Source organism: Balaenoptera physalus (assembly GCF_965194825.1).
Source record: "Balaenoptera physalus genome assembly, chromosome: 18".
Taxonomy (NCBI): Eukaryota; Metazoa; Chordata; class Mammalia; order Artiodactyla; family Balaenopteridae; genus Balaenoptera; species Balaenoptera physalus.
The window spans coordinates 5194382-5220284 of NC_138899.1; the positions used below are offsets into that span (position 1 = coordinate 5194382).

At 40.0% G+C, this 25903-nt stretch overlaps 1 protein-coding gene across 4 annotated transcripts in view; it reads right to left on the reverse strand.

Moving 5' to 3' along the window:
• Positions 1-25903, reverse strand: part of LOC309647722 (uncharacterized protein) — a 356212-nt gene that overhangs the window by 150908 nt on the left and 179401 nt on the right. The window lies entirely within an intron of this gene.

Here is a 25903-nt window from a genome sequence, read left to right on the forward strand (position 1 = left end):
GAAGGACTACAAGCCTTGAAAATGTCATACAGTTCAAGGTATCAATTCTATTTTTAGGAATTAATCAGATAAGTTTGTTTATTATCTGTTCCATGGAGTTTTATTTATAATACTTACACTGTCCTCCCCACACCCCTCCCACATTCATGTCTTTCCCAGAACCTCAGAATGGAAATAGGGCCATTGCAGAGGCAGTTAGTTAAGATGAGGTCATATTAGAGTAGGGTGGGCCCTTAATCCAATAAGATTGGTGTCCTTATAAGAAAAGCAGAAGAAACACAAAGACAGAGACACAAGAAGACAGAGATTGGATTGATGTGTCCACAAGCCAAGAAAAGCCAAGAGTTGCCCCAACCACCAGAAGACAGGAAAAGGCAAGGAAGGATCCTTCCTTAGAAGACTTCAGAGAGAGCACAGCCCTGCCAATGCCTTGATTTTGGACTTCTGGCCTCCTGAACTGAGATAGAATAAATTTCTCTTGTTTTGAGCCACTCAGTTTGGGTACTTTATTATGGCCATCCTCAGAAATGATCACAATACTAAAATGAAGAAACTACCTAAATGTCCACCAACAGGGATTGGGTAAATAGAGTTGACCCTTGAACAACGCAGGTTTGAACTGCTTGGGTTCACTTCTACAAGGATATTTTTCAATAGTAAATACTACAGTACTACACGACCTGTGGTTGGTTGAATCCTCAGATGCAGAGATACGAAGGGCTGATTACAAATTATACTCGGATTAACCCTCCCCCAAGCATTGTTCAAGGGTCATCCATAACTATAATAAATCTATATAAGGGAGAACAATGAAGCTAGTAGAAAGAATAAATATATCTGTGTGGATAAATGTGGAAAGATGTGTGCATTATATTAAGCAGAAATATCTGGTCCTATAGTGATATATATGATACAATTTTATTACAATAACAAATATGTGTGTAAAAAAAGCAGGAAAAATATAATTCAAATTGTTAGCAATATTACTGGGAAATAGTACTTTCACTTACTATTATTTACATGGGCTTCTGTATTGTTTATGGTTTTTTAATGAGAATATATTACTTACAAAATCAATAAGAACTATTAACATATTTCAACTTTAGAAGAAAAAAAATACCACTTAAGAAAAAAAAATTACAGTCCTAGGAAATACCAGTCAGTAGGTCAGTATCAAAGTAGCATCATTGAAAATGTTTCTCCTCTAAATGACTCACAATTCTCTCTCCTAATGATGTTTCATTAATAAACATTTTTTATTCTTTGACTCAAAGCAAAGAAATTAGTGGCAGTTCCCTCCTTATAGAGATATTGCTAGAAGGAAATCATCTAAATAAAAATAAAAGCTATAAAAAGTGTGACATTTGCCAAAAACCTCTCTAACATCATCGTTTCTAATTTCTGTGTCTTTCGGTCCATCACACTATATAGGTTCCATTTTGAATAGGATCCACCTCTTCTCAGTTGTCTTCCTTCTCCATACCACCATGTAGACCCTAATCCCTCCTGAATCATAGTTAAGGTCATCCCATACACTGTGGTGGAGGATCAGCAGTAAATCTGCGAGGAATGCCATACAAGAAGCACATTACTCATCAGAGAAATGTGTGTGCTCATCTCAAGCATGTTTGATAGACTTAGATCTAAGAGGGGTTTAGAGTTTGGCCCACTTTCTGGGGATGGAGATCCTTCCCATTTAAGATACTTCTAATTTTTCTAATTCCAGGCCCTTACGCAACATCTGTACTTCATTCTGGGCTAAAGAGGAGAAAGTCTGTCCTCAGTTAATCAACAATAATAATAGTTAACACTGATTAAGTCCCAGTTTTTATCAGCTGCTGTTTGCTTTTGTTTTGTCTTCTAATTCATGCATTATGCTGTCTATATTATGTTAATTATAAAAGACATAAAATATTCTTTTCAAATTGTATCTTTTTTATCCCAGATTATAAAAATATCAGGGGCGGAGTCAAGATGGCGGTGTGGGAATATGCGGAGTTAGCATCTCCCCACAGCTAGGGCGCCTGCCAGCCACTGGTGGGAGACCCTGAAGCCCAGGAAGACGGGAGGAACCCCCAAGTGAACTGGTAGGACCTGGGGGGACTGAGGGGGAAGGAGAAGTGGAGGCCAGACAGGATGGACGCCCCGGAGGAGGGGGAGATCAGGAGAGGCAGGTGGGAGGGGCCCTCTGGGAGGAGAGGAGAGAAGCAGAGGGCGTTTGCCCCACCCACTCAGCCCGGAGAGCCTGCTGAGTTCCCAGGCCGATCCCCTGCCCTCCAAATCCCCCTCCAGGCCTCATGGATCCTTGGGGGCATAGGAGGGAGGCCGGGAAGATCAGGAGAGGCAGGCAGGAGGGGCCCTCCCAGACCCCAAACCAGAGGAGCAGGAAAGGAGAGGAGGGGTTTGCCCTGCCTACTCGATCCCAGGAAGCCTGCTGGGCTCCCAGGTGAGGTCCCCTGCCCTCTGAGACCAGGGGTGGGGGGCATGCCTCGGCCCCTTCTGTTCCTTGAGCCTAAGACTCACACCCCCACGGCCCCCAGGGCCTTGTCCAGATCTGTGGGTCCTGAGCATTGGCCCCGCCCACCACCCAAACGGCGCCTTTGCTTAGGCCCCGCCCTCCACAGCCAAGGCCTTTCCCCCATTTTTTCTTTTTATTTTCCCGCCTAATATATCTGTTAGTTTCCTAGTCTAATTTTATTTTTTACTTTATCATTGTTCTTTCTTTTTTTTTGCCACCCCACAGGGCTTGCAGGATCTTGATTCATGAGCCAGGGATCAGTAGGAAGCTCCTGCAGTGGGAGCTCCGAGTCCAAACCACTGGACTAATAGAGAACCTCAGACCCCAGGGAATATTCATCGGAGTGAGGTCTCACAGAGGTCCTCATCTCAGCACCAAGACCCAGCTCTACCCAACAGCCTACAAACTCCAGTGTTGGAAGCCTCAAGCCAAACAACCAGTAAGATAGGAACACAATCCCACTCATAAAAAAAAAAAAAAAAAAAAAATGAGACTGCAAAAAAAAATGTCACAGGTGAAGGAGCAAGGTAAAAACCTACAAGACCAAATAAATGAAGAGGAAATAGGCAATCTACCTGAATAAGAATTCAGAGTAATGAGAGTAAAAATGATCTAGAATCTCGGAAATAGAATGGAGGCACAGATTGAGACAATACAAGCAATGTTTAACAAAGATCTAGAAGAACTAAAGAACAAACAAACAGAGATGAACAACACAATAACTGAAATGAAAAATACACTAGAAGGAAACAATAACAGAATAACTGAGGCAGAAAAATGAATAAGTGAGCTGGAAGACAAAATGGTGGAAATAACTCCCAAGGAACAGAATAAAGGAAAAAGAATGAAAAGAATTGAAGACAATCTCAGAGACTTCTGGGACAACACTAAATGCACCAACATTCAAATTATAGGGGTCCCAGAAGAAGAAGAGGAAAAGAAAGGGTTTGAGAAAATATTTCAAGAGATTATAGTCGAAAACTTCCCTAACATGGGAAAGGAAATAGTCACCCAAGTTCAGGAAGCACAGAGAGTCCCATACAGGATAAACCCTAGGAAAAACACACCAAGACACATACTACTCAAACTAACAAAAATTAAATTCAATGAAAAAATATTAGAAGCAGCAAGGGAAAAACAAAAAATAAAATAAAAAGGAATCCCCATAAAGTTATCAGCTGATTTTTCAGCAGAAACTCTGCAGGCCAGAAGGGAGTGGCAGGATATACTTAAAGTGATGAAAGAGAAAAACCTACAACCAAGATTGCTCTACCCAGCAAGGATCTCATTCAGATTCGAGGGAGAAATCAAAAGCTTTTCAGACAAGCAAAAGATAAGAGAATTCAACACCACCAAACCAGATTTACAACAAATGCTAAAGAAACTTCTCTAGGCAGGAGACACAAGAGAAGAAAAAGACCCACAAAAACAAACCCAAAACAGTTAAGAAAATGGTAATAGGAACATACATATGGATAATAACCTTGAATGTAAATGGATTAAATGCCCGAACCAAAAGACACAGACTGGCTGAATGGATCCAAAAACAAGACCCATATATATGCTGTCTACAAGAGACCCACTTCAGACCTAGGGACACATACAGACTGAAAGTGAAGGGATGGAAAAAGATATTCCATGCAAATGGAAATCAAAAGAAAGCTGGAGTAGCAATACTCATATCAGATAAAATAGACTTTAAAATAAAGACTGTTACAAGAGATAAGGAAGGACACTACATGATGATCAAAGGCTCTATCCAACAAGAAGATATAACAGTTGTAAATGTTTATGCACCCACCATAGGAGCAGCTCAATACATAAGGCAAATGCTAACAACCATGAAAGGAGAAATCAACAGTAACACAATAATAGTAGGGGACTTTAACACCCCACTTACACCAATGGACAGATCATCCAAACAGAAAATAAATAAGGAAACACAAGCTTTAAATGACACAATAGACAAGATAGATTTAATTAATATTTATAGAACATTCCACCCAAAAGTGGCAGAATACACTTTCTTCTCAAGTGCACATGGAACATTCTCCAGGATAGATCACATCTTCGGTTACAAATCAAGCCTCGGAAAATTTAAGAAAACTGAAATCATATCAAGCATCTTTTCTGACCACAACACTATGAGACTGGAAATCAATTACAGAAAAAAAAAAACCGTAAAAAACACAAATACATGGAGGCTAAACAGTGCACTACTAAATAACCAAGAGAGCATTGAAGAAATCAAAGAAGAAATTTAAAAATACATAGAAGCAAATGACAATGAAAACACGATGACCCAAAACCTATGGGATGCAGCAAAAGCAGTTCTAAGAGGGAAGTTTACAGCAATTCAGTCTCACCTCAAGAAACAAGAAAAATCTCAAATAAACAATCTAACCCTACACTTAAAACAAGTAGAGAAAGAAGAATAAAGAAAATCTAAAGTCAGCAGAAGGAAAGAAATCATAAAGATCAGAGCAGAAATAAATGAAATAGAAAAAAAGAAAACAATAGCAAAGATCAATAAAACTAAAAGCTGGTTCTTTGAGAAGATAAGCAAAATTGATAAACCCTTAGCCAGACTCATCAAGAAAAAAAGGGAGAGGTCGCAAATCAATAAAATTAGAAATGAAAAAGCAGAAATACAAAGGATTATAAGAGACTACTACAAACAACTATATGCCAATAAAATGGACAGCCACGAAGAAGTGGACAAATTCTTGGAAAGGTACAATTTTCCAAGACTGAACCAGGAAGAATTAGAAAATATAAACAGACCTATCACAAGTAATGAAATTGAAACCATAATTAGAAATCTTCCAACCATCAAAAGTCCAGGACCAGATGGCTTCACAGGCGAATTCTATCAAACATTTAGAGAAGAGCTAACACCAATCCTTCTCAAACTCTTCCAAAAAATTGCAGAGGAAGAAACACTCCCAAACTCATTCTATGAGGCCACAATCACCCTGATACCAAAACCAGAAAGAGATATCACAAAAAAAGACAAGTATAGACAAATATCACTGGTGAACATAGATGCAAAAATCCTGAACAAAATACTAGCAAACAGAATCCAACAACACATTAAAAGGATCATACACCATGATCAAGTGGGATTTATTCCAGGGATGCAAGTATTCTTCAATATATGCAAATTAATCAGTGTGATACACCACATTAACAAATTAAGGAATAAAAGCCATATGATCATCTCAATAGATGCACAAAAAGCTTTTGACAAAATTCAACACCCATTTATGATAAAAACTCTCCAGAAAATGAGCATAGAGGGAACCTACCTCAACATAATAAAGGCCATATATGACAAACCCACAGCAAGCATCATACTCAATGGTGAAAAACTGAAAGCATTTCCACTAAGATCAGGAACAAGACAAGAATATCCACTCTTGCCACTGTTATTCAACATAGTTTTGGAAGTCCTAGCCATGGCAATCAGAGAAAAAAAAGAAATAAAAGGAATACAAACTGGAAAAGAAGAAGTAAAACTGTCACTGTTTGCAGATGACATGACACTATACATAGAGAATCATAAAGATGCCACCAGAAAACTACTAGAACTAACCAGTGCATTTGGTAAGGTTGCAGGTTACAAAATTAATGCACAGAAATCTCTGGCATTCCTATACACCAACAATGAAAAATCAGAAGGAGAAATTAAGGAAACAATCCCATTTATCATCTCAACAAAAAGAATAAAATACCTAGGAATAATCCTTCCTAAGGAGGCAAAAGACTTGTACTCAGAAAACTATAAAACACTGATGAAAGAAATCAAAGATGACATAAACAGATGGAGAAATATACCATGCTCTTGGATTGGAAGAATCAACATTGTGAAAATGTCTATACTACCCAAAGCAATCTATCGATTCAATGCAATCCCTATTAAACTACCAATGGCATTCTTCACAGAATTAGAACAAAAAATTTTACAATTTGTATGGAAACACAAAAGACCCTGAATAGCCAAAGCAATCTTGAGAAAGAAAAAGGGAGTTGAGAGGAATCAGGCTCCCCGACTTGAAACTATACCACAAAGCTACAGTAATCAGGACAGTATGGTACTCGCACAAAAACAGAAATATAGATCAATGGAACAGGAGAGAAAGTCCAGAGATAAACCCCCACACATATGGTCACCTAATTTATGACAAAGGTGGCAAGAACATACAATGGAGAAAAGACAGCCTCTTCCATAAGTGGAGCTGGGAAAACTGGACAGCTACATGTAAAAGAATGAAATTAGAACACTACTTAACACCATACACAAAAATAAACTCCAAATGGATTGAAGACCTAAATGTAAGACCAGACACTGTAACACTCTTAGAGGAAAACATAGGAAAAACACACTTTGACATAAACCACAGTAAGATCTTTTATGACCCACCTCCTAGAGTAACAGAAATAAAAACGAAAATAAACGGGACTTAATTAAACTTAAAAGGCTTTGCACAGCAAGGGAAACCGTAAACAAGGTGAAAAGACAACCATCAGAATGGGAGAAAATATTTGCAAATGAAACAACAAAGGATTAATCTGCAAAATATACAAATAGCTCATGGAGCTCAATATCAAAAAAACAAACAATCCAATTAAAAAATGGGTGGAAGACCTAAATAGACATTTCAGCAAGGAAGACATACAGATGGCCAAGAGGCACATGAAAAGATGCTCAACAACACTAATTATTAGAGAAATGCAAATCAAAACTACAATGAGGTATCACCTCACGCCAGTCAGAAGGCCCATTACCAAAAAATCTAGAAATAATAAATGTTGGAAAGGGTGTGGTGAAAAGGGAACCCTCTTGCACTGTTGGTGGGAATGTAAATTGATACAGCCACTATGGAGAACAGTATGGAGGTTCCTTAAAAAACTAAAAATAGAACTACCATACGACTCAGCAGTCCCACTACTGGGCATATACCCTGAGAAAACCATAATTCAAAAAGAATCATGTACCACAGTGTTCATTGCAGCACTATTTACAATAGCCAGGACATGGAACCAACCTATATTTCCATCGACAGATGAATTGATAAAGAAGATGTGGCACATATATACAATGGAATATTACTCAGCCATAAAAAGAAATGAAATTGAGTTATTTGTAGTGAGGTGGATGGACCTAGAGTCCGTCATACAGAGTGAAGTATGTCAGAAAGAGAAAAACAAATACCGTATGCTAAAGCATATATATGGAATCTAAAAAAAAACCCCAAAAATGGTACTGATGAACCCAGTTGCAGGGCAGGAATAAAGATGTAGACATAGAGAATGGACTTGACGATGTGGGGTGGGAGGGCGAAGCTGGGGCAAAGTGAGAGTGGCATGGACATATATACATTCCCAAATGTAAAATAGACGGCTAGTGGGAAGCAGCAGCATAGCACAGGGAGATCAGCTCGGTGCTTTGCGATGACCTAGAGGGGTGGGTAGGGAGGATGGGAGGGAGGCTCAAGAGGGAGGGGATATGGGGATATATGTATGCATATGGCTGATTCGCTTTGGTGTACAACAGAAACTAACACAGTATTGTGCAGCAATTACACTTTAATAAAGATCTATTTTAAAAAAATAGTAAATAAATAAATAAATAATATAAAAATATCAAAAACTGACATCTTACGGTAATAAAGACCAAATATATATATATATATAATGTCTCTTCAATCTCTTATTAGTATTATTATAAATTTATTACACTGCTGAGTACAGTTTGAAGTGCAGTAATTCATGTTTTTCCTGCAGGGCACTTGTGTGCGTGAGGTGTTCCCTTGGCCTTTCTGTCTGCTGCACGAATGACCACACCTAAATCCCTCAGGTGGAGGCGCCCACATTTGGAAGCAGAAATGAATGTTCTCATTTTGTTAAGGTCTGTTCCGTCAGGGCTTCCACTAACACCTGAGCCCTGAGCATCTGGTCTGCAGACCAGAGACCAGGAAGAGAAGATGCTGTGATAACCCAGGCCGGAGGGGAGCACGTGAGTATCCCCTAAAGCCCAGCGGAACCCAAGGAACTCCTAGCGGAACTGAGGAGCAGGCTGTCCAACGAGCCAGCAGCACAGGGGTTGTGTTTCCTGGTCCTCTTTCAGACTCTGAGCTTGTTGAAGCAGGTGCCATATCTTACTCATCTCTGCCTTGTTCTCTTTATTCCAACAAGACACCTGTCACGGACGAGCTCCGACAAGGCACCTGTCATGGGTGAGATGGATGAATGGAACTATCTGACATCAAACTGGTACAAATGACTTGAAAGTACAGGTGAACCTAGAGCTTCATGTTTTTGTACTTACTGTCAGCTCTTCATTACCTGAGCAAAGAATATGCAACATACAATAGGGGATGAAGGCATCCAGAACTTTCTTGAGCCCTAGAGACAAAGTATGACAAAATGCCAGGAGCCAGAAAGGGAGATCTGGGGAATGATTTAGGTTAGGGTTGATAAATGAACATCCCATGCTCTGTCACCTTTGATTCCAGCTTTCATGTGATCAACACTATAAATGATGGAGAGGTAATTCTCTTTTGATTAAATATATTTACATATGACAGAGTGACAATGGGGCAGTAATGGATCTATGGAGTAAAATGCATTCGAGGGGAAGTTGTCAGTGTATTAATTAAACAGTGAAGGGGATCATCCATCTGGAAGTTAGACGGAAGTAAATTTGTCCTGGGGAAAGGCATGCAATGGGCTGTGGAACCACCATGGTCTGGGCAAGTGTGAGAAAGACGGTGGAATTCCCATCTAATCACCAATTCAGACATTGCTCTAAGAGAGAAGGGACTTTAAGTATAACATTAAAAATAACATACACACACAGACCAACTTGTTATCCTAAAATTGATGGCTTATTTGGATGCTTAATTTTTATAACAGGGGCCAAGTGTCTTCACATACAGTGTGGATTTCTATACAGAGCTGTAGAGGGGATAAAGGGTTATTACCTAAGATGCTCGCTTTGTCTCAAGAGCAGTTTCAACAGTGACCACTCATGTCTCAGGTCACAGAGGAGGCAGGGGATCCTCACCTCAAACCCACGAACTCCTGCATGATTGCAGGAGTAGTTCCTCTGTGTGCGAGGAGAAATGGAACACAGATATTTATAGGTTGCTGCCCAAGACATGTCAGCATACCGGCACTCCCACTATAGCTCAGGAACAGTTTTCACTCATCTCAGCTGGCATGGGTGAAATATCACAGCAATTATAAAACTCAGGATGCTGGATAGCTGAGCTTTAGGAACGGCTCCGGCAAATTGCTTCCATTTTTCAGCTCACAGTGAGAAAGGCAGAAACAGAGAGAGGTAAAAAAAGAAAGCAAATGAGCATGCCTAATACAGGCTGTATATTCTCGTATGTACATATATAAATATATTAAGCTTCTCTTTTGTGCCTGGGAGAGAAAAGAGATGCAATCAGCAATTCAGGGATGATCAAAAAGATTAAAGGGAACATCTTATATATCTCCAAGGAGCCAGCATGAACATCTTTATTCTTGCTCAGTTACCTTGCACGCCACGCTGGGTGAGGGAATATATTTTATTAAAAACATTTCTTTTACCTTTACAGTTAGTCCTGTCAACTAACAAACACAATGAAAAGAGAAGAAACTGAGAGTGTTCTGTGTACCAAAAAATAAGCTAGTTAAGAAAATGTTATTTTTTTTTGTAATAGGGGGAAAGAGGAAAGAAGTGAGCTTGGATTTTCCCCTTGTGAAGCTCGACAACATTTCTTCTTCCTTGAGGACCTTCCTTTAGTTTCGAGACAAGTGTCCTCATCAAAAATAAACTTTGCACTAAAAATAAGCAATTTGGTTTTCTAAAAAATCTCTTTTCAAAGAGACAGGGAGTCTCTTATTTGAAAACATTTTCATTGCTGCAACACTGATTTTTTTTTTTTTACTGGATAGCTCTAGTAAATGTATTTTACTAGTGTAAAATTTTTGAATGTATTTTTATTGACAAGATCAAATGTGATTTAATCTAATTTGACCCAATGTATTTTGATGTTTGCACTATATCTGTCATGTTTTAAAATGTGGGCTGGGTTATCTGTAGATCCACTGAAGTCTAAGATTTAAATATATATATCTCCATATTTTTATAAAAAGGTGATTCTGCTTTGTAGCTGAACTCTCTTCAATATCAATAGGAAACAGGGCAATAAAAGACATTTTATTTATCTTACTTTTAAATTTTTTTACTTTTTATTTATCCTTCTGGAATTTTCTTTCAACTTCTGGACATTAGAACATGGCAATAAGTTATAATTTCAAATTTCATTATTTTAACTAGTGTTTACTGCCAGTGGTTAAAAGAATAAACTCATAAGCATTAAATTCCATTTTCTAAAGATCACAAATACTTTTGAGTATTACATTATAAATTAAAAATTTGTGACATTTTCCCCCAATTCTCTAAGCCCAAATTGAGTCCCTCAAAAGACACACAGCTAGCTGAGATTTTCATAAATGTTCTTTCTGATGCAAAGTCAGCTTGGCATTACTAGAGGAAAGCTTATCACACATCACACATCTGGGACTTTTAAGTCATCAATTTAAAGACAGTGGTTGAACAGATTGCCACTGAATTTCACGACAATTGGATTTTTGGCTTCATTTTTCTCACTTGCAAAATGAGGCAACAGTCCTTGCCTCCTCTAGTGGAACTGCCCGTTATGTGCCAAGCTGAACAGAAAGCCCACAGAGCATGCTTTGCTATAGACGTGAAACCCGAGGCTTATCGATCTGATGTCACCTGCCCAGAGCAAAGAAGAAGCAGGAACAGGATCTGAATGTAGCTCTACCTGACTTCAAAGACCCTGAGTTTCCTGCTAGCGATCAACTGAGTCCAACTGTTCTGAGTCCTTTTTATGGTCCTTCCTTCTTTACTTTCAGGTGTTCTCCCTTGGACACAGGCTACTTTGGTCAGTCTTCTGTCTATCCCCCAATTATAGGACTTCAAATGCACACGTTTCTTCCCTTTGGGTTGAGGCTTCCCTAGCTATTATAACTCAGGGAACTGGATTTCCCTCAACTAGTATTGCATTTGTGGAGCAGAACGTGTCACAGAGGGCTTGGTGATTACCTGCTCAGCATCGGTGTTGAGCAAAACTACTGAACTAGAGAGTAAACCCCTTGAGGTCAAAGATATGACCTTCCCAACATGGTTGTCCTATAGCGTCTTCAGTGCAAACACGTTGCTCCAGTGGCAGTCAGCAGATATTACCACAATCTCCAAAAATAACCAGGACATCCTTTGTGTTTAGAAGATGTTTCCGTGTTTCCTAATGCTTAAAAAGATACTCTATCCCTTCTCCATGCAGAATATTTCATTACACTCTGGTCACAGATGGACTATAGTCAAAATAGAGATTCACATGGGCCGGATTGAGATGTAAGGAATCAACAGGAATTTTCAGGAATTCTTGGGAATATGACTCGTAGCCTCGGGATTCAGCCTTTCTCCCTGCTTTCCTGAAGGCAAGTGACATCATTGGACATAATGACATCACGATGTCACTTAAGTAATGAGGACAATAATAGTATTTATCTTAGGTATTAGAACTTATTATGTCTGTTTTCACTTTGATCAGTTACAGTGTGCTTCTCCTGCAGAGTGGCCACCTGCCCAAATCCCACAGCCCTGGGACCTCCATAAAGCTTCCCTTCGTTGACTGGAGTAGTAAAAAACAGATAGATTCTACAGTGCTTTTGTGTGTGTGGGTGCGTGTCTAATTACCTTTGATACCTCTCAACAACCTTGTGAAGCAGACAGGAACTGAGACTTGGGTTTTATCAATAAGGAAATTGAGACTCATGGTATTAAATGGACGGGTCCCAAATTGGTGGGGTAGCCCAGACCCCCTGCTTCCTGGCTCCCTGTCCAGATCTTGCTCTTGACTTTGTAACCTCATAAACCTTCCTGGGTTGGAACCCGGCATGATGTAAGGTGGTGATTTATTCAAGTCCTATCTGAAAAGCTAAGTCTAGCCAATAAACTCAGACACTTCAGGCTCAGCGAAATTCATACCCACTTGGAAACTGTTTACCCAACAGAGCCACAAGCTTAAAAATATCGGAAGATAAAACATCTCTGTGTAATCTAATCACTGTTTGCTTTACGCTTCAGGATGCTTGTGAGTAATGAGTTTGAGGACTTGAGCATCTCCTTTGATCATTTGTTCTTTTCTGGTTTCCACCTTGTAACAAACCTGCCTCTGAGACAGGTATTATTAATTGCATATTGCTTTGTGTTTCTAATGTTTCATTTCACTGACTCTTCTGGGGTTTTTTTCTTCTTAGTTTGCAGATTCCAGCTGTTTTCAACGTTTAACCATTTCTTCATAGGGATCTTTTCCATCCAGTTTAATCTTTGGATATGAATTGAAGTTGGCCAAATTGTTTGTTACAGTCTTGTCAGCGTTTCTGCATTCAGAAGTGTTTGTTGATTCAGTTGCAGTAATAAAGATTTTCCCACACAGTCTGTTTGACACTTGCAAGTTCAGTCTGCACCAACTTCTATTGTGTTAAGCAAATAACCACAGTGCACTGAAATTCCACTCATTGTCAATGTTAAGGCAACAGGAGTTTCTCCGCCAGCCAAACCTGTTGTTATCAGAAAACCCTCTCCAGATGAAAACTGAAAAGAATCATATGACCCAGAAAAAAGATTAGACTTCAGGAAGTCTTTGGTTTTTGCCATGTTTGTCAAGGCGTCCCCAGAAGGTGTGGAAAATAATAAAGTAAAACATATTTCTGGAATGAAGCCCATTTCAAAATACAGTCTATGAACTTTCAAATTTGCAAGACAGGGCTTCTCAAAATAAGAGCCACAAAACTGGGCTATGGCAAACCCAAGGGGACCAGAAGCAACTGAAAACCAGGGATTTAGTAACTTTTAATTGCCTCATTTTCAATTCAAAAGGGAGTGTAAGAATTGATATTAAGCTGTAGTTCAATTGCACACACCAGTCAGCTAGTTTGCTGTGACACACGAATCCTCAGAGATTTGTCATTACCCAGGATTTCTGTCATTTCAGACGAATTTTCCACCTTGTTGGAAACAACATGCTGTCCTCCCCGATCTTCCCTATTTCTGCTTTCTATCTGGGGAGACTGATTTACATTATAGTGTTCCGGAAAAAGCCTGGATAGGAAATGGAGCTCATGAATTGGAGAAACCCAGGATCTTGTATATTTGAAAAGGCATGGTGTAAAAAGCTTGTTCTAAAGGCATATGACGTTTGTTGACCAGAAGGAATGCAAAGGTTTTAGAACCCAAGATTGGAACTTAGGTAAAACTGTAAAACCTGACTTACACAAAATTAGAAAACAGATCAATAAAACTGGCTAATGAATTGCCAAGATTGATGCCCAGGCACCAGCTGCTGGGATGTCAAGCCGATTCCAGAGATTCTGAGGTCTCCAGGACACCACTCCAACCAGAGAGTTTTATTAAAACAGGAGCAAGCATGTGCCTCCTTGTCTGTGCCAGCTCCCGTGCTTCATGGGCAGAGGGGACAGGCAGCTCTGACACCCTCACTTAGAAGCATCAGGACTAACCAAAATACTCCATATTGGTCTGTTTGTATGTTAGCTAACTCTTGCTGCATAATAAATTACCCCCAAACTCAGCGGTATTAATAGCAACCACTTGCTATCTCACTGTGGCAGCCAGCTTCTAAGATGGCCCACAGGGATTCCCACATCTTGGTTTTCATGTCCTTGTATGGTCCTCTTCTACTGTGAATGGTTACCTGTGCAACCAATAGGATATTGTGTAAAGGACAATGTGTGACTTCCAAGGCCAGGTCCTAACGGACACTGTGGTGCCCACATTGCCCTCTGTCATGAATCACTCGATTTTAGGCAAGCCGGCTGCCATGCTGTAAGAAGGACATCAAGTGGCCCCTGGAGAAGTCCACTGGAGGAAACATGCAGTCTCCCTGCCAATGGTCAGTGAGGCACTGAGGCCTCCCTAACAGCCATGTGAAGGAACCTTCCAGCCCAGTCAACACCTTGACTGTGACCTTGTGAGAGACCTTGGGCCAGAAACATCTAGCAAATGTCCTCATGGATACCAGCTTCAAGGAAACAGAGAAAATAAATGTTGAATTCTCGAAGCCACTAAGTCTGGGGGGAATTGCTTATGCAATTCAATAAATATCTACTACTGTTGGCTGGGAATTTGGGAGTGGCTTATCTGAGCGGTTCTGACTCAGGGCTTCTTGCAAGGTTACAATCTAAATGTTGGTCAGTGTGGTGCAGTTATTTAAAGGTCTGGCTAGGTCTGAAGGATCTGCTTCTAGGGTGGCTCGCTCTCACGGCTGGTGAGCTGGTGCTGGCTGTTGGGAAGAAGCCTCGGTTTCCTTTTTGTAGACCTCCCCGCAGTCTGCCTGCGTGTTCTCCCCACACAATGCCTGGCTTCTCACGGAGCAAGCGGTCTGAGAAAGAGATCAAGGAGGAAGTAACATTGCCGTTCATGTTCTCGCATCAAAAGGTACATGTTGTCACCTCTGTGACATTCTATTTGTTAGAACTAAGTTGCTAAGTCTGAACCATATACTAGGGATGAAAATTTGGGCTCTGCCATTTGAAAGGAGAAATACCAAAGAGTTTTTGGATGTATTATAAAACCACAAGAGTCCACCCTCCAAAAACAAATTATTAACTTTCCTCTCACATGCAAAATATACACACCTCCTCCAAAACTGCCCACAAATCTCATTTCTTACAGCTGCAACTGGACTCAAGTACTGGCTAAATCAAATCTTGTTGCAAATGAAGCTTCACAGATGTGGTTCCTTGAGTGCAGTTCCTCCCTATCTGAAGGCCTGTCAACTGAAGGGACAATTATCTGTGCCACACACCTATATAATATCATGAGATAAGATTGGGTGTTCAGTATAAATACTCTGTTTTAAAAATGGTAAAACAGAGGATGCACAGGAGGCACTGGTCCATGGAAATTCTGAAATCTAGCAGAGCACATGCTGACAGTTCCTTGATTAGGAGTCAAGGCCTGGGAATGATTCTCCATAGCTCATGGCTCTGCCCTCCAACCCTCTAGATTTTTCCTCTGAATAATTCTTTATTTTCCATAAAAGGCAGCTTGTGTTTTCAACTGGATTGTTTTCTATTTCTTGTTTGTAGAACTTTGGGGGTTCTGAAGGCCTCTTTTCAATTCTACTCTTTCTGTCCCTTATAGTTCAGGCAAACAATGTTTCTGCTAATAAAATTCCCTTAAAAACTTTGTGGGTCTCCTATGATTCCTGTCGGTATTCGCTCCATTAGACAAAAGTCACAACCACGGAGGTCTTGTGAGATAAGCCTTTCTCTACCTTGGGCTTCTTCTGAGACTGATGAGGAACAAGAATTTTAAGCTTTTCAGAAACTTAGTTTCTGAATGGTCCTGAGGTACATATTTGATATTTCTGCAGTCTTAACAAAGGAGTTTATAGTCACATCTTTGGCTACCGCTTCATATCATGTTTTCCTGGGAGTGGTCTGGGTTTGATCTTAGCCCTAGAACAATTTTTAGCTTTAGTATCATTTGCTATCACAAGGGCCTGGGATTTCTTTTTTTTCTTTTTTTTTTTTTTTTAATTAATTTATTTATTTATTTTTGGCTGTGTTGGGTCTTCGTTTCTGTGCGAGGGCTTTCTCCAGTTGCGGCGAGCGGGGGCCTCTCTTCATCGCGGTGCGCGGGCCTCTCACTGTCGTGGCCTCTCCCGTTGTGGAGCACAAGCTCCAGACGCGCAAGCTCAGTAGTTGTGGCTCACGGGCTTAGTTGCTCCGCGGCATGTGGGATCTTCCCAGACCAGGGCTTGAACCCGTGTCCTCTGCATTGGCAGGCAGATTCTTAACAACTGCGCCACCAGGGAAGCCCTGGGATTTCTAAAATGAAAAATTCCTGTCTCCTTTATGCTTCATAGATCTTCCTTTAGCTTATCTATTTTTCCTTGCATTTTACTGTAAACAGCAAGTAGAAGACAGGTAACCCCTTTAATAATGTGCCTAGAAATTAGCTTGATTCTCCAATTCATTAGCTCCATTTTCTACTTTCATGCTATTTTCACCAGTGTTGCTAAACTCTATGCCACTACAAAATAAGAATACGTCACTTCCAGTTTCTAATAATATTTTCCTCACTTTCCTTTAAGCTCTCACTTGCAGTCTTGTCAAAAACCATCAGGCTTCTATTAACAATCTCTTCCAGGCATTTGAAGCTTTCACGAAAACTCTCCCCAATGTCCATCCAGCTTCTACAGACTGGGCAATTCCAAAGCCAAACCCACATTTTTAGTTGTTTGTTATGGCAGGACTTCCACATACCAAATTCTGTGTTAGTTTAAATGTAGCTAGATAATAAAGTACCCCAAACTTAGTGGCTTAAAATAAAAATGATCATCTATTGTCTTGGATTTCCTGTGGATCAGGAATTGGAGAGACCATCAGTGAAGAGGTTGTGGCTCAGCTCAGCCAGGGTCTCTCAAGTGGCCATAATCATGATGTCAGCCAGGGCTGTAGTCATCTGAGGGCTTGACTGAGGCTGGGACACCCACTTCTACGGCGGTTCACTTGCATGGCTGGCAAGTTGGTGCTGGTTATCGGCAAAAGATCTCAGTTCTGTTCTCTGATAACCTCTCCAAGAGCTAAGCGGTTACCTTTGTGACCTGGCTGGTGACCCAAAAGAGAGAGATCAAGGCAGAAGCAATACTGTCTTTTAGGACCTAGCCTCAGAAGTTACTCATCATCACTTCTGCCACATTCTATGTATAAGGATCAAATTACTAATTCAGGCCCGTATTCGAGGGGAGAAGAATTAATCTCCACCTTCTGAAGGAGGAGTGCCAAAGATTTGAGAACATATTTTATAAGTACCACAGGAGGCCTCTGAATCCCCAAGTAAATCAGGAATACCTCCAAAACTGTCCAGAGTCCTCCAACATCCTCAGGATGAACAAGACCAGTATCCTTAGAGAAAATGAAGGCATCAGGCCTATTTCAGTTCCAAGCTAACGTAAAGAGCAAGTCAGTAGAGCAAGGACCTGCAGCATACACCTGCGTATTTGGACACGGGACCTGGTTTTGCCTCTCCGCCTTGCCGCAGACTGACCAGAGCAGGTGTCTTGTCCAAGAGGTGTCTTGTCTTGTTAACCTGACCAGTGGCCTGATCTCAAAGGCACTAAGGTAGTATGCTGACCCACGAAGGAAGGAAAAATGGTTTGTGAAACCTCAGGAAGTAAAATAATTTCCATGGCTGGAGAAGAGAGAGAAGTAAGCATGATTTTGTGGGGTCAATACTTAAAGTCCTCTGCGTAACACCCACTAGTGTAAGTATTGTGCTTTGTAATTTCCTGACCATTTTCACACATATTCTTATGTTAATATGCACTATTTCTTTGGATATAGTCATGGTGGATTACTGCGTAATTTGATATTTGAGACATGCTTGTTTGTATGGGACAGAAGGAAAGAAGTTGGAATTCATCAACGTTTTATGACATTTTCACAATAAATATGAACACTGGAAAACATCTACAAACAGGGCAATATGCATACACACTCGATAAACAACAGCTATTTCAATTCCATACACATGGAATGTCGTCTTCCAGGAATCTGAAATCTCATGGCGAGGCAGAGTACGTGCAGCTGTCTGCAGTACAACGCTAATCACCATCATATTCATAGCAGAGGAGCTAATAAAGTGCTATGAAAGTCCAAAGCAGGGTAATATGCATTTTGACCAGCTGGATCAGGATATTTCTCAGAAAACTCAACCTTGGGTAATGAATAACATTTTCTTTCAAGAGGAGAAGAGAGAGAAAGACAACCCAAGTGAAGGAAACTAACGGAGCAAAAGATTTGGATGTGGCTGTGAATTCAAGATCTGCTTTAGAAAGTGCAAAAGGATCCACAGGACTGGGATGTGACATGGGCGAGGCAGACAGTGAGGGCGGTGAGGGTGAGGCCTGAGTTAGGCTGAGACTAGATTTGAGGTGTGGGGGGAGTCTGAAGGCCTGACTAACCAACCCGGGCTCTGCCAAAGGCAAGGAGGAATGGTGACTTTGAGGAGGGAGATGACACAATTAGGTCTGTGTTTCATGAACCATTGTTAATTGTTTTTTCTCCATTTTAATATTCTATGTGGGGCTTCCCTGGGCACAGAGGTTGAGAATCCGCTGCCAATGCAGGGGACACGCGTTCGAGCCTTGGTCTGGGAAGATCCCACATGCCACGGAGCAGCTAAGCCTGTGCGCCACAACTACTGAGCCTGCGCTCTAGAGCCCGCGAGCCACAACTACTAAGCCCGCGTACCTAGAGCCCGTGCTCCACAACAGGAGAAGCCACTGCAATGAGAAGCCCGCATGCAGTAACGAAGACCCAACGTAGCCATAAATAAATAAATTTATTTATTTATTTATTTATTTATTTATTCATTTATTTAAAAAAAATATTCTATGTGTAACGTTACTGCTCTTAGGAGCAAATTAACATCTCCTGGGTTTGCTGTGAGAACTTCGCATGGTAGTAGGTGAGGATTAAAGGATAAGCAAAGGGCTAGAATAGCTTTGGTCAAAACATAACGGAGAGAAATGTTTGTCAATGCTTACAAGTGTGAGAACTCTTTAAATCCTTCCACATCATTTCAATAACAATGAAAACAACAACAAAGAGTCCACACATAGTATGTAAAGAAGAAAAGGATCGCAGCTTCGCATTCCAAAACAGTAGCAGAACAGATTGTTTTGAAGGGTCTGTCATGATTCTCTCTTTAGAGTTCACTCCATTCCTCGGAGATTTACAGCCGTGTTAACATACCTTAGTCAACAAAAATACATCAGACACACAAAAGTGAACTTCCCTCATTTCCTCCTTTGGGCTTCCTTTTTCTCCTGGACCGGGACGCCCCTGAATCGGGTTCTTCAAGCTTCCCCACTGGGGCAGCATGCTCCTGCGCAATTTGGGATGGAGCAAAGATGTAGTGGCAGCAGTGATTTTTCAGATTCTAAGATGCTGGAGCTCCTAAAAGGCAGGCAAATAGCCTCCTTCTTTCAATGCTGCCCTTTCAATTTTTTTTTTTTTTTGGTAGGGCTTAATTTTTTAGAAAAGAAGAATTATCAAAAAGTGGTTTTTTATTGAAGCTCAGTTTGAACACGAAGCAGAAAACTCCAGGCTCTAACTCATTTTTCAACCATCCTTCTCAAGATATTTGTTGCTGAATGATTAATGGCTGGGTTTGGGAGGTTACACAGCTCAGAGGTGAAAGGCAATGTAGCTAAAATAAACAGATGAAGGAAGAGGGCAGAATCACATCAGTCTGGAAAGCAGGCTAGCAGTTCTAGAAAATGAAAACAACTTCTAAAAGACAGAAAAAAAGATGCTGGCTTAAATATAGTCAAAGACAGAATATGAGACAGCCTATATTGATTACAAATAGGATGCAAAATGGGAGAATTACGCCTTTATTTTTTTAATTACTGTTTTAATACACTCTGGTCAAAATGTAGATTGGGAAATAAAATGTAAAATCTAGAAATAAAACAGGGAAAAGCATAATAATAAATTCTTCTTCTTTCTAAACATTGCCATCTGTTTTCTTAATTGAAATTATATACAAATTGTTAATGTGGTGTTTAAAATGTAATGAAATAACATCCTTTCTGCATTCACTACATCAAGCTTTGGTCAACTACGTGTTAGTAAATAAAGTTTTTAGAATAAAAATTACTGCAGGTTAAATTTAGACTTTAAAATGTCTAGAAGGGCACAAATTTTGATTTTTAAATCAGTTCCTCTGCCACTTCACAAGTTTGCATCTTTGTGTCCTTAAGCATAAATGTGAGTTAAGACTTCTACGAGAGGAAAAATAATGTACCAGAAACTAGAATCCATCTTGCTTCTCCTGAAGCTGGATGAGAGATGGCTGCTGGAAAAGGAGCTTAAAAATAGGGGGAAAATAAGCCAGAGAATTAAGGAATATGAAAGCACACATTTTCCCCTGGCTTCTGTGCTGTCTTGATTACTTACTGCAACAAAAGGGACCTTTACAAATATAGGATCCTCTTTTTCCTCCCAGAGAGGGTTTCATATGAGGACAAAAGGGGACAAGGGCACCTGTGCTATGGGAGCTCCTGGCTATTCCCTCTTATCTCTCTGGGGGACTCTTTCTTTATCTCTGACAGAGCTGTCTCTGGGGGGATGACGTCAACATTTTTAGACCATCTTCAGTAAGGCTCTTAGGAAGGACATAAGGACGCTGAGTTGCTGTGCTCACTAAATCATGCCCCTCACAGCCCCAGCCTTTTGCGTCAAGACAAGAGGGAGGCCCCTGGAGGCCGGGGGAGCATTTAGCTAATTTCTTCAGGGGTGATCCACAGTCTTCCAGGAGAGAGCAGAAGAAAACCATTTAACAGACACGGAGCTCTGTCCCCGCCCACCTGTAAACTGTCACTAGCCTGACACCTGAGTCTCTCACTCCAGTGCTCTCCATCCTGGAACGTGCCCAGGGAGCCGGCTGGCATCCGAGCCTCCACATCTTTGCCTCTGCACGCCTACGGTGGGAGTTCTCTCACTGAAAAAAAAACAGATGGTGGTGTTTCGAGCCATTGCTTCCAGTGGAAAGCAAATGAGGAAGAGAGCCCGGGGAAAACTGCAGGGTGTGAGAGCAATCATCGGAGCCCAAAATGAAATAGGAGTGAAAGCAGGTTTAGCTGATCTGTAGATCAGCTAATAGGAAGAAACAATTATAGAAGATGTATTGCAAATATTTTCAATCCACAAGGAGAACAACAGCACTGTTTTCTTTCTGAAGTGTATCCCTTTTAAAGCCACTAAATAGCAGGGTCATGTTCACTAAACCAGAGAGCAGCAGAATTCAACTATGGAATCTGGACTCAGTGATTTCTCCCAGACGGTTCTCCCGGCGACCTGGCTGCACAAGGACAAGCAAGGTACAATCAAACAGTAAAAGTACTGTACATTCAAGACTTACATGGGTAAATGCATCCATCCTTAGCTATGGAGACTGTCTAGAGAGTATTTTATATTTTATTGGATTTTAAAAGCAACTTAAAGCACAGAAATAGTACTTAATGTTAATTTCATTAGGAAAGGCAGAATGTGGAACAAATAAAGTGATTAGAATATTCTACCTGCAAAAACTGCAATATGACATGATATGACCAAAGATTTGCTCTGAATTAGTTTGAAGCTTTAAAATGGATAAGGTACTGAATTTTGAGAGCGACTGACTTAGTCTCCTACTCTCTTCCTCCAGCTGTTCCTTCCATGTGCCAAGCAACTCTGGACTCAGGACCTTTGCACATGCTATTTCCTCTGAATACATAAAATAGAAGACTCTCTCTCCAGACATCTGCGTAACTCACTTCCTCGGCAACTCAGGTCCTGCATTCACCTCCCTGATTAGAAGCTTTCCTGAGTCACTCAATAAAATCACAACAGTTCCCACTCTCTACAAAACCCTCTTTCTCTCTTACCCTGCTTTGTTGTTCTCCAAGTATTTGTTACCACCTGGTAGACTATGTATTTTTATTTGTTTATCGTCTTTCTCTACCCACTAAAATGTAAGCTTCATGGGAGACGTTTCGTTCAGTGTAGATTCCCAGCCCTGGAATACCTTTTTACACATACTAGGTGCTCAATAAATATTTGCTGAATAATTGAAGGAAGATATCATAATTAAAGCTTCACTAAACTTCGTGTTTTCTGCCCCTCTCCGCACAACTGGGAATGTGGTCATCTTCCCAGGGCACAGATGTGAGCATGTCACTCCCTTGTTTGAAAACCCTCAGCAGCAAACAGAGAAATGAATAACTTAGGAGGCTTCCCACATAAGATAAAGCCTAAATAAAGCCTAAATCCCTTAAACTGGTTTTCAAGGCTTTTGATGATCTGCCTCCTGGTTATACCTCCAGATTTGTTTCCTACTACTTTGCCCATCATGTGCTAGAAATGCGAACTTTGGAGCTAAATTACCAGGTTCAAGCTTTGGCTTTATCACATTACCTGTGTCCGTAACATTTCCATATTGTTTCATTTGTAAAACGGCGATAATAATAGTGCTCACCTCATAGACTGTGTTTTGAAAAGTTAGGGAAAAAAAGCAAAACAACTCAATAGTCACCTACAGTGTGAGCCAGCAAATCCATCCCTAGGGATTTACCGAAAAGAAATAAAAACATAAGTTCACAAAAAACTGGTACCAAGTGTTCATACCAGCTTTATTCACGACAGCCCCAAACTGGAAAGAGCCCAGATATCCATCAGTAGGAGAGCACATAAACAGTCCGGGGTATATCCACACAATGGAATACTACCAAGCCATGAAAAGCAATGAACGATGGATACAGGCAACGACAAGGATGAATTTCAAAGGCATCATGCTGAGCGAAAAATGTGCTACACAAAGGAAAACATCCTGTATTGACATGAAACTCTAGAGGAGGGAAAAAAATCATCTGTGATGGAAGAAAATAAGAAGAGTGCTTGCCTCAGGGAAAGTGGGTGAGGATTGACTGGGAAGAGGCCAGAGGGAATGTTCTGGGGTGAAGGTGATGTTCTGTATCTTGATAGCATTGGATTGGTCGTTGGGTTACACAGGTGTAAACATCTGCCAAAATTCAGAGGATGTACACTTAGAATTTGTGTGTTTCATTTTATGTCAATCTTACATCAAAAGAATATAAGTGAATATTAAATTCTAATTTATGATATGCACGCTTAAGTACTTAGGAGGAATTGCCCTATCTGCAACTTACTTTAAATATATCAGATACATATAACGATATCTGCAATTTACCTTGAAATGCATCCAAAACATAGGATGATTAATTGATGGATAGAGGAATGGAAAAATGGACAGACATGTGATAAAGGAACTTAAGGTAAATGCTAATGATAGAATCCAGGTGGCGAATATATTGATGTTCACCTAAAAATTCCTTCAACTTTGCTGTATCTGAACATTTTCATAATAAAATATTGGGAAAAAGTACAAAAGATGTCTTACAAAAATATATATTGAGATTATCATTATGCAAAACGATTTCACACTTGTATGTTTCCCATAAAAGTAAACCTAAGCAAGTTTCCTTTAGTCCTTTGAAACTCAGTATTATATAGGACCTGACAATTATTGACAGATCTACCCTACACTAGCACTAACCGTATTTTTCTTCATTGACCATTTTTATACAACAGAAGTTAAATGAGCCTTTTGCAATTAATTTTTATAGCATCACTGATTAAATTTCCCCAAATAATTTATTTCTCACTTTATACTCTATAAGGTAATCCCATTAAATATAGTAGTGTAACATTTTAAACCAGAGTGCCTTAGCTTCCCATTGAAAGATTTACATAGGTCTGAAACAAGAGCTATTTCTGCCTAATGATCTGTATGTAAAGGCAACAGAAATATAGAAGATAGGAATAATCAATCTATAAAATGCTATATATCTCCTAAATGTTGTCTAAGTAATCAAAGATTTCCTGGTGTGGGTCATTGTACATCGCCGTGACTCCAGTTAAATAAACACTGAAAATATATGTTTCTCTTGAATTTAACATTACCTCTGCACAGCTGGGATAGTAAACCATTTGGTGTGGGCCATTCAAATACACAGCCTAATTATCTAATTCAGTCAGTAAATAAAATAAAGCAATTGTTTGCAGCCTACAGGGCACCAGATAGACTCTCTGGGAAGTTACAGAAGGCATAAGCGCAGCCCTTAACCTTGGAGAGTTTTTCATCAAAGACTGTTAAAAATGTAGTGCGAAAATGAAGAAGGCGCTACTCTAAAGGAATTTTCTGCCTTGTCCAGGCAGAATACACAGAATACGATGTCATAAAAAAAATATAACGCGTATAAAGATGAAGTAGTCTAAAGCACCTTTCCCTAAGGATGCCAACTGCAAGTTACAAATATAATTTTAGGTTGTTAATGAATACTCCATAGTTCAATGATTTCAGTGTAATAGCTTAATGTTGAATTTAGAGAAAGGAAAATGGGTAAATATTTTCTAATCCTATACTCAATAATCACTAATACTTATAGAACACTTTTTAAGGTGCTGTTAAATATTTTTCTACTACTAGCAGGAAAATTCTCTTAATAATTTTATGAGGTAGATACTATTTCCCCATACTGTAATGATATTTGAGATCTAGGAGTTGTTATCTGCCCACATCTATATAATTGAAGAATAAGGGAGAGAAATTAGAATTGGTGAACGTATGATTCCGTGGTCCATAAGCTGGAACCCTCCTGTAGCCAGCCTCGCTAAAATACTAGAATAGCAGCACCCCAGAAACAAGTCTTAAGGTCAGGATTGGGTTAAATAAAGAAGGTATGCAATATTTTTCCAGGTATTGTTACATATTCTAAAATGTCTCTAATAACAAGTGACCTTCACAAGAAACAAAGAATTTTAGATTTCAAGATGTCATGAGAAAAACTGGGGAGAACATAAGTATTTTGGAGAATTTTTTTAAAATGTGAACAAAACATTCTCAGGCATACTTCCCCCCATTTAATTTAGAAGCCAGGAAAGGAACAGTGTGGTCGCAAAACATCATCTGTACTCTCACCTCCGTATAAATAACAACCTAACTTTTACTGAGGGCATACTGTGTACCAGACGCTGTTTGAGCCCATTATGCGAACCACTTAGAACTATGCATTTCACAGATGAGAAAACTGAGGAATAGACAGATAAGGGGAATTGCCTCAGGTCACGCAGTTGGTGGAACTAGGTTCAATCTAGTTACTAGTGTATCCAGTTCTACCCAGATATCAGTTACTAGTCTATCCAGTTCTGCCAGATATCAGTTACTAGTCTATCCAGTTCTGCCCAGCTACCAGTTACCAGTCTATCTAGTTCTGCCCAGATATCAGTTACTATTCTATCCAGTTCTGCCCAGATATCAGTTACTATTCTATCCAGTTCTACCCAGATATCAGTTACTAGTCTATCCAGTTCTACCCAGATATCAGTTACTATTTATCCAGTTCTGCCCAGATATCACTTACTAGTCTATCCAGTTCTACCCAGATATCAGTTACTATTCTATCCAGTTCTACCCAGATATCAGTTACTATTCTATCCAGTTCTACCCAGATATCAGTTACTAGTCTATCCAGTTCTACACAAATATCAGTTACTAGTCTCTCCAGTTCTACCCAGATATCAGTTACTATTCTATCCAGTTCTACCCAGATATCAGTTGCTAGTCTATCCAGTTCTGCCCAGATATCAGTTACTATTCTATCCAGTTCTGCCCAGATATCAGTTACTATTCTATCCAGTTCTACC